Source organism: Rattus norvegicus, chromosome 5, assembly GCF_021556685.1.
Source record: "Rattus norvegicus strain SHRSP/BbbUtx chromosome 5, alternate assembly SHRSP_T2T, whole genome shotgun sequence".
Taxonomy (NCBI): domain Eukaryota; kingdom Metazoa; phylum Chordata; class Mammalia; order Rodentia; family Muridae; genus Rattus; species Rattus norvegicus.
In genome coordinates this window covers 166,781,833-166,789,401 of record NC_141538.1, presented here as the reverse complement: position 1 = coordinate 166,789,401, position 7,569 = coordinate 166,781,833, and the positions used below count along the sequence as shown (strand labels likewise).

At 46.8% G+C, this 7,569-nt stretch overlaps 1 long non-coding RNA gene across 1 annotated transcript; it reads left to right on the top strand.

Annotated features, from left to right (window-relative positions):
* Positions 1-765: 765 nt before the first annotated feature.
* On the top strand, positions 766-7,058 carry LOC134487039 (uncharacterized). Its single transcript, XR_015621357.1, has 4 exons — positions 766-872; positions 5,526-5,646; positions 5,985-6,147; positions 6,864-7,058. It is a non-coding gene; the product is annotated as an uncharacterized LOC134487039 (long non-coding RNA).
* Positions 7,059-7,569: the final 511 nt, after the last annotated feature.

The window sequence follows — 7,569 nt, the reverse complement described above, 5'->3', positions numbered from 1 at the left end:
GAATTCAGGACCTCTAGAAGAGCAGTTGGAGCTCTTAACCTCTGAGCCATCTCTCCAGCCCTCCAGCTCCCATTTTTAGTATGTTAGACAAGGACTTACTATGTAGCCTTGGCTGTCCTAGAACTTGCTTTAGCCAGGCTGACCTCAGACTCATAGGGATCCCCCAGCCCATGGTGGGTGGAGCCATCCCTCAGCTGGTGGTCCTGGTTTTATAAGAAATCAGGGTGAGCAAGCCAGGGGAAGCAAGACAGTAAATAGCACCCTCCATGGCCTCTGTATCAGCTCCTGCCTCCAGTTTCCTGCCCTGTCTGAGTCCCTGTCCTCACTTCCTCGGATGATGAATATGGAACTTTAAGCCAAATAAACCCTTTTCTAACCAACTTGCTTTTTGGTCCTATGTTTCGTTGCAGCAACAGAAACCCTAAGTAAGACAACCCATAAACTCTCTGGGGGTAGGGGGCAGGCTGAGAATTAACATCCCAGGCTCCTGGTTCTTGTTCTTTTCACTACATCCAAAAGTTTGAACCCAGGAGTCCCTCAGAGACAAAGATGCTTCTGTTTCCTTCCTATTCAAGGTCTGTCTGCCCTGTTTGGACTCTCTCCAGGGACTGGCTGCCTATTCACAGACTGCTGGCAGGAGGTGGTCATGCTGCTGTGCCAAGATTCTCCTAATGGGGCCTGGGTGCTAGGCAGAGGAAGCCCTTCCCATGCTGTCAGATCCACAGAGGCCACTTTCCAGGCAGCCTTTATAAATCACCTCAAGGCTTCTTTGTGTGTTGTGTGGTGCTAGGCATCAGACCAGGACCTCATGCCTGCTAAGACGCATATCTTCCGGAGTGACGCCCAAGCTCTGTAGAGCTCCTTGTACTGAGGTGAATTTATTTTCTTTTCTTTTCTTTTTTTTTCTTTTTTCTTTTTTCTTTTTTTCGGAGTTGGGGACCCGAACCCAGGGCCTTGCGCTTCCTAGGCAAGCCCTCTACCACTGAGCTAAATCCCCAACCCCGGTGAATTTATTTTCATTCATTGGTATACCATGCTTAATTGGGGCAAAGAAGTTTCTTTTCTTTTCTTAAAGATTTATTTATTTATTTATTCTATATAAGTATACTGTAGCTTCAGACACACCAGAAGAGGGCATCAGATTCTATTACAGATGGTTCTGAGCCACCATGTGGTTGCTGGAAATTGAACTCTTGACCTCAGGAAGAGCAGTCAGTGCTCTTAACCACAGAGCCATCTCTCCAGCCCCTCTTTCCTTTCTTTCTTTCTTTAACTTTGTAAATTGAAATATTATTGAATATGGTGACACACACTATATATAATACCAGCTGTTGGGAGTGGACACAGGAGGATCAGGAGTTCAAGGCTAGCTTAAGTTACATAGCAAGTTTGAGGCCAGCCTGGTCTACATGGCTCACTGAGTCAAATATATATAGAGAGGTAGCGTCTCGTTGTGTATATGTGGATAGCCTCAAACTTGCTATCTACCAGGCTTGTCTTTAACTCGCAGAGATCTGTCTGCTTGTGCCTTGTGTGTGTTGGGATTAAAGGTATGTCCCACCACACCTAGTCCCAGGTGTTTTTGTTGTTTGTTTTTTGAGACAAAGTCTCACTATAAAACCCAGACACACCTAGAATGCATAGCGATCTTCCTGTCTCTGTTTCCCAAGGGCTTGGAGTACAGCCATGTGTCACTATATCTGAGTTTTGTGTGCATCTCGAGGACTTGGCTCTGCATCATAGTTTGAATATTATGCACAATTTCACTACTGTCCAACAGATGGGCATTTAGGTTGGTCCGGAATTTTCCCACTGATAGGCAGGGCTACAACAAAGACATTGAGGTGTGATGTTGCTACAGTAGCAATCTCTGGAATCTGTGTCCAAAGCACAGTCTGCTAATCTGGGCAGGATGCCTTAGTTAAACTAACAGAAATCTGGGAACATCAGAAATGCACATCCGTGGGAGTGTCTGCCTAGTTTCTGCTTCTGGCTTTTTTTTTTTTTTTTTTTTTTTTTTTTTTTTTTTTTTTTTTTTTTTGCACCTCTACCTCTCTCTGTCTCTCTCTCTGTCTGTCTCTCTCTCTGTCTGTCTCTCTGTCTCTATCTCTTCTCTGTCTGTATGTATGTTTCTCTGTCTCTCTGTCTCCCTCTGTCTGTCTGTCTGTCTCTCTCTCTCTCTCTTTCTCTCTCTCTCTCTCTCTCTCTCTCACACACACACACACACACACACACACACACACACACACACACATTTTCTTCAAGACAGAGTTTCTCTGTGTAGTAGCCCTATCTGTCCTGGAACTTGCTCTGTAAACCAGGCTGGCCTCGAACTGACAGATACACCTGCCCTGCCTCCTAAGAGCTGGGATCAAAGGCATGAATCATCACAGCCCCACTCGCCCTGTATCTGTTCATCTTTGCTCATCTGTGTCACAAGCAGAGTGGCTTTCTCTGCAGGTACTAAGATGTTCCTGTTCTTCTAAGGTTGTCAGAGCTGTCCTCCTGAGCTCAAGGGTGCTGCTTTTAGAACAGCAGTGCTCTTGGCTCTGCCTGAAGGACCCTTTCCATTTTGCCTGGCTCCTCCCTGCTTCACAGGGAAGGTGCTGAAAACAGGAGACCTGGGAGCTGTCTGAGGTGATTGTTCCTGTACTATCGCTTTCTTGGGAAGATCTGTCCTGGACAGAGTCAGCCAAGGGCTTACACACTCACTCACCCTGTGTGTGTTGAGTAAAGGTGCTGGCAGGGTGCCAGGGCGCCGTGAGAGAGCGCAGGTACCTGCTGAGGCCAGGCCACATCGATACCAAAGGTGCACGGTCCTCTTAGCAGGACACTCTTGGCTTCTGGTCCTCAGAAATACACAGCCTAAGGTTTAGCTCAGCATCTCAGAGGAAGGTCGCTGAGTATAGATACTTCCTGCCTCTGAATATAGAACAAAGCCATCAACTAGAACCTGTGGCTCTGTGTGTGTGTGTGTCTACATGCTCTGTACGTGTATCTATACATGAGTGTGTAGATACATGTGCCTATGTGTTCATGCCTCCGGGTTAGAGGCTGAAGTTAAGCACCTTCCTGTCTCCTTTCTACCATACTTATATTTTGTATTTCCCCCCCCATGGTTGTGTGTATATCTACATGGGGGTGAGCACAAGGCTTTTTGTTTGTTTGAGACAGTTTCTCTGTGAGCCCTGGCTGTCCTGGAACTCTCGCTGTGCCTGCCTCTGCACCCTGAGTGCTGGAACTGAATGCGTGTTCTACCACACCCATTGTCTGGGTTCCTTTTCTTTTTTTCTTTTTTTCTTTCTTTTTTTTTTTTTTTGGTTCTTTTTCTCGGAGCTGTGGGTTCCTTTTCTTAACTTCCCTCCGCTGCTATGTTTTGAGGCAGGGTCTCTCACTAAACCTGAAGCGTGTTGTCTGAGCTAGGATAGCCACCAAAAGAGCTTCAGGGACCCACCATCTCTGGCTGCCCAGTGTTGGGGTTACAGAAGTCAATGAGCTCTGAACATGGCTGCTGGAGATCCAATCTCAAGTCCTCATGCTTGCCAGGGAGACAATTTGCCCATTGAATCACCTCTCCACCCCTGTACCTTAAGAACATGACTATAGTCTATTTCATATTTTAGATAGGGTCTTGCTGTGTAGCCCTCGATGATCTGGAACTCTGTGTGAACCAGGCTGGCCTTGAATTCATGTGGATCTGCCTGCCTCTCCCTTCCCAGTGTTGGAATCAAAGGTGTGTAAGTCTGTTGTGGTTTGCCCTGGAGTTATCTGTATTTTGATGCTAATTCCACTGCCCCAAGGACAGCTGCCTAGTCACCTTCTCAGGAATCAGGTGACTTCACCAGAATCTCCCCATTGAATTTGTAAAGTACAGGTGAGGGGCAGGCACGGGATAGAAGGAGGCCTGTCCTTGGAGGAGAAGGAAGGTGGGCTGGAGAGAAGTTTGAAGGAAGAGGAGGAGACTAGAACGGAAAGAGAGAGACAGGAGGGGAGGGAGAGAAGCCGTGGCAGGACAATATGGCGGGTGACTTTAAGATTCCATGCTGTATCTTTACAGGTTGTTATGAATGTTTTTAAGGGATGGATGTGTACTGGGCTTTGTATGTTTAGGTGGGCAATTATATCTTATCAACTGGGTCAAAGGTTATTGTGTTGTGTGTTCTTTTATGTGACGGTTTGAGTGTAGGAAAGTGTGCGGCGGGAAGAGACTCTGGGCTGCCAAGGAGTTGGGATGTGTTTCCGCCAAGATATCTAGCAGATATCTTGGGGCACCGTGGTGCAGACCTAATGAGGCTAAAAGACACCTATACTTTATTTTTATTATTTATTTATTATATATGAGTACACTGTAGCTGTCTTCAGACACCAGAAGAGGGCATCAGATCTCATTACAGATGGTTGTGAGCCACCATGTGGTTGCTGGGATTTGAACTCAGGACCTCGGGAAGAGCAGTCGGTGCTCTTAACCACTGAGCCATCTCTCCAGCCCCTTCCTTTGGTTTTTGTTTTGTTTTTTTGATGCAAGGTCTCATGTAGCCCAGACTGACTCGGAACCCACTGTGTAATAGAGCATGGCCTTGAACTCCTGATCCTCCTGCTTCTCCTGGGCACAAAAGCAAGTTTACAGGGTTCTGAGTAACAAAACCAGGAGGCAAGCACTCTACAGAGAAGTGACCCCACCCTACAGGATGAGTTCTGACAAAGAAGGACATGGACTTAAAAAAAAAAAAAAAAAAGACAGTCTGTTCAATGGATGGCACTGATAGACTTGGACGTCCATAGGTGGAAGAGTATAGAGTTAGCCTTGGATCTCCTTGCTGGGATAAAACACCATGACCAAAAGGAAGTTAGGGAGGAGAGGGTTTAGTTTAGCTCACAGCTCTTCAGGGCACACTCCATCACTGAGGGAAGTCATGCCAGGAACCTGGAAGCGGGAACTGATACGGAAGCCATGGGGGAGTACAAATCACTAGCTTCCTCCTCCTGGCTTGCTCAGTTTGCATTGCTATACACCCCAGGGCCAACCTGCCCTGCGCAATACCACTCGCAGTGGGATGGACCCTCACCCATAAGTTATTAATCAAGGAAATGGGGACTGGAGAGGTGGCTTAGCAGTCGAGAGCACTGGCTGCTCTTCCAGAGGGACCTAGGGTCCGTTCCCAGCTCCCACATGGCAGTTTACAACCGTCTGTAATTTCAGTTCTAGTTGGAATCCAGCATCCCTTTCTGGCCTCCATGGGCACCAGGCACACTTACATGACACATACATACATGCAGACATGCAGGGGTCCCCTAGACTTCCACAGTCCACAGAGTGGGAGGCAAGAGGGCACCTGCACAGAAGTGCAGACCAAGTACAGACAAGCAGACACACACAACTAAACATAAATAAAAGCAAATAATTAAAAGAAGAGACAAAGGGCTGGAGAGAGGTCCTGAGTTCAAATCCCAATGACATGGTAGCTCATGTCATTGTAAAAATATAAAAAATAAAAAAAAAGTATTGTTGTCTTTTACCTCGCTAGGTTTGGCATTGCGGTGCCTCAAGATATCTGCTAGATATCTTGGTGGAAATGAAAGACCCCCCGGAGCGGGGAGACCCTCACTCAAGACTCGGGATGATGCGACCCCTCCCCAAGAACTCACGTGAGACTGTCCTTGCTGTAATAAACATGAGGTTTATTGATAGGAACCAGTGGGGTCGAGACTCATATCCCACACAGGGGCACAGGAGTTCAATTCCGAGAGGCTGGGAGAAAGGGTATTTAAAGGGAGAAACCACAACCCAAGGGGGCAGGGGTGGTGTCACAAGAATACCAGTGAAAAATCACAAGGAGAAACTCCCTGTTTCTCAAGATTGTTCTCTAAGATTTTAATCTAACTTTATGGTCAGCTAGTACAGGTAGAGGGCAGGGTCTGGAATTTGAGGTATTTAGGGCTTTTTTAAACTTCTGACTTCTTAGCTGCATTTTTTATTCTTTCAGAAACACATCCCAACTCCTCGGTGCCTCAAGATATCTGCTAGATATCTTGGCGGAAACACATCCCAACTCCTCGGCGGCCCAGTGTCTCCAGCCATCGCACGCTCTCCTACACTCAAACCGTGACATAAAAGAACACCCAACACAATAATCTTTGACCCAACCGGTAAGATATAATTGCCCACTTAAACATACAAAACCCAGTACCACCCATCCCCTAAGAACATTAATAACAACCTGTAAATACACAGAGCGGAATCTTATAGTCCGCCTCCATTGTCCTGCCACGGCTTCTCTCCTTCTTTCCCTGTCTCCTCCTCTTCCTTCAAACTTCTCTCCCGCCCATCCTTCCTTCTCCTCCGATGACAGGCCTCCTTCTATCCAGTACCTGCCCCTCACCTGTATTTTACAAATTCAATGGGGAGAAGGTTCTGGTGAAGTCACCTGATTCCTGAGTACTGGACTAGGCAGCTGTCCTTGGGACACTGGAATTAGCATCAAAATACAGATAACTCCAGGGCAAACCACAACAGGCTCACAACCATCTGTGATGGGATCTGATGCCCTGGTGTGTCTGAAGACAGTGACCGTGTACTCATATACTTAAAATCGATAAATAAATATTTTTTAAAAAGAAGCTTTAAAACAAACAATTTTTGTTGTGGTTTATTGTTTCTTTTTTTCTTTTTTTTTTTAAGATTTATTTATTTTTATGTATATGAGTACACTTCAGACACACCAGAAGAGGGCATCAGATCTCTTTACAGATGGCTATGAACCACCATGTGGTTGCTGGGATTTGAACTCAGGACCTCTGGAAGAGCAGTCAGTGCTCTTAACCACTGAGCCACCTCTCCAGCCCCGGTTTATTGTTTCTTACAGGGTTTCTCTCCATATCCCTGGCTGTCCTGGACTCACTTTGTAGACCAGGCTGGTCTCAAACTCACAGAGATCTGCCCGCCTCTGCCTCCCGAGTGCTGGGATTAAAGGTGTGTACACCATCAATTCTTGAAAAATTTTAAAAAATACATTTACATTCGTTCACTGTGTGTATGTGTGTACACGCATGAACATATACCATCGTGTGTGTGTGGGGGGGGGGGGGTCAGAGGACAGCTTCTAGGAAGTTGAAATCAGGTCATCAGGCTTGGAGGCCAGCACCTGCTGAACGTCTCCCTGGTCCGGTTATAGTGCTTTTAGGTCTTTCGGTCATTGGGTTCACGGTCTTGAGGGGCATGCTGGGACGTACTCCTCCTTTCCTCTCCTGTTCTATGTGTGACCCCACAAGGTGCATGACCTTACTCTGGTGTACACCCCTGGTCATACTATGCTGTCTTACGTTAGGCTCCAAACACCTGATTGGTTCTGAGAGCCAACAGAGCCGTGGGTTGGAACCTCTACAGCTCTGGGTCAGAAGACCTTCTCTCTTTATAACTGGATCATCACCCCAGGCGTTTGCTACAGTATCAGAAAGCTTGTTGATCAGAGTGGATGCAGAAAAGAAGCTCAGCACCCCTAGCATGGAGAGGGAAAGGCAAATCAAAGGCGGCGAGATATCCCGGCACTCTAGAAGAGACCGCTCTCGTCA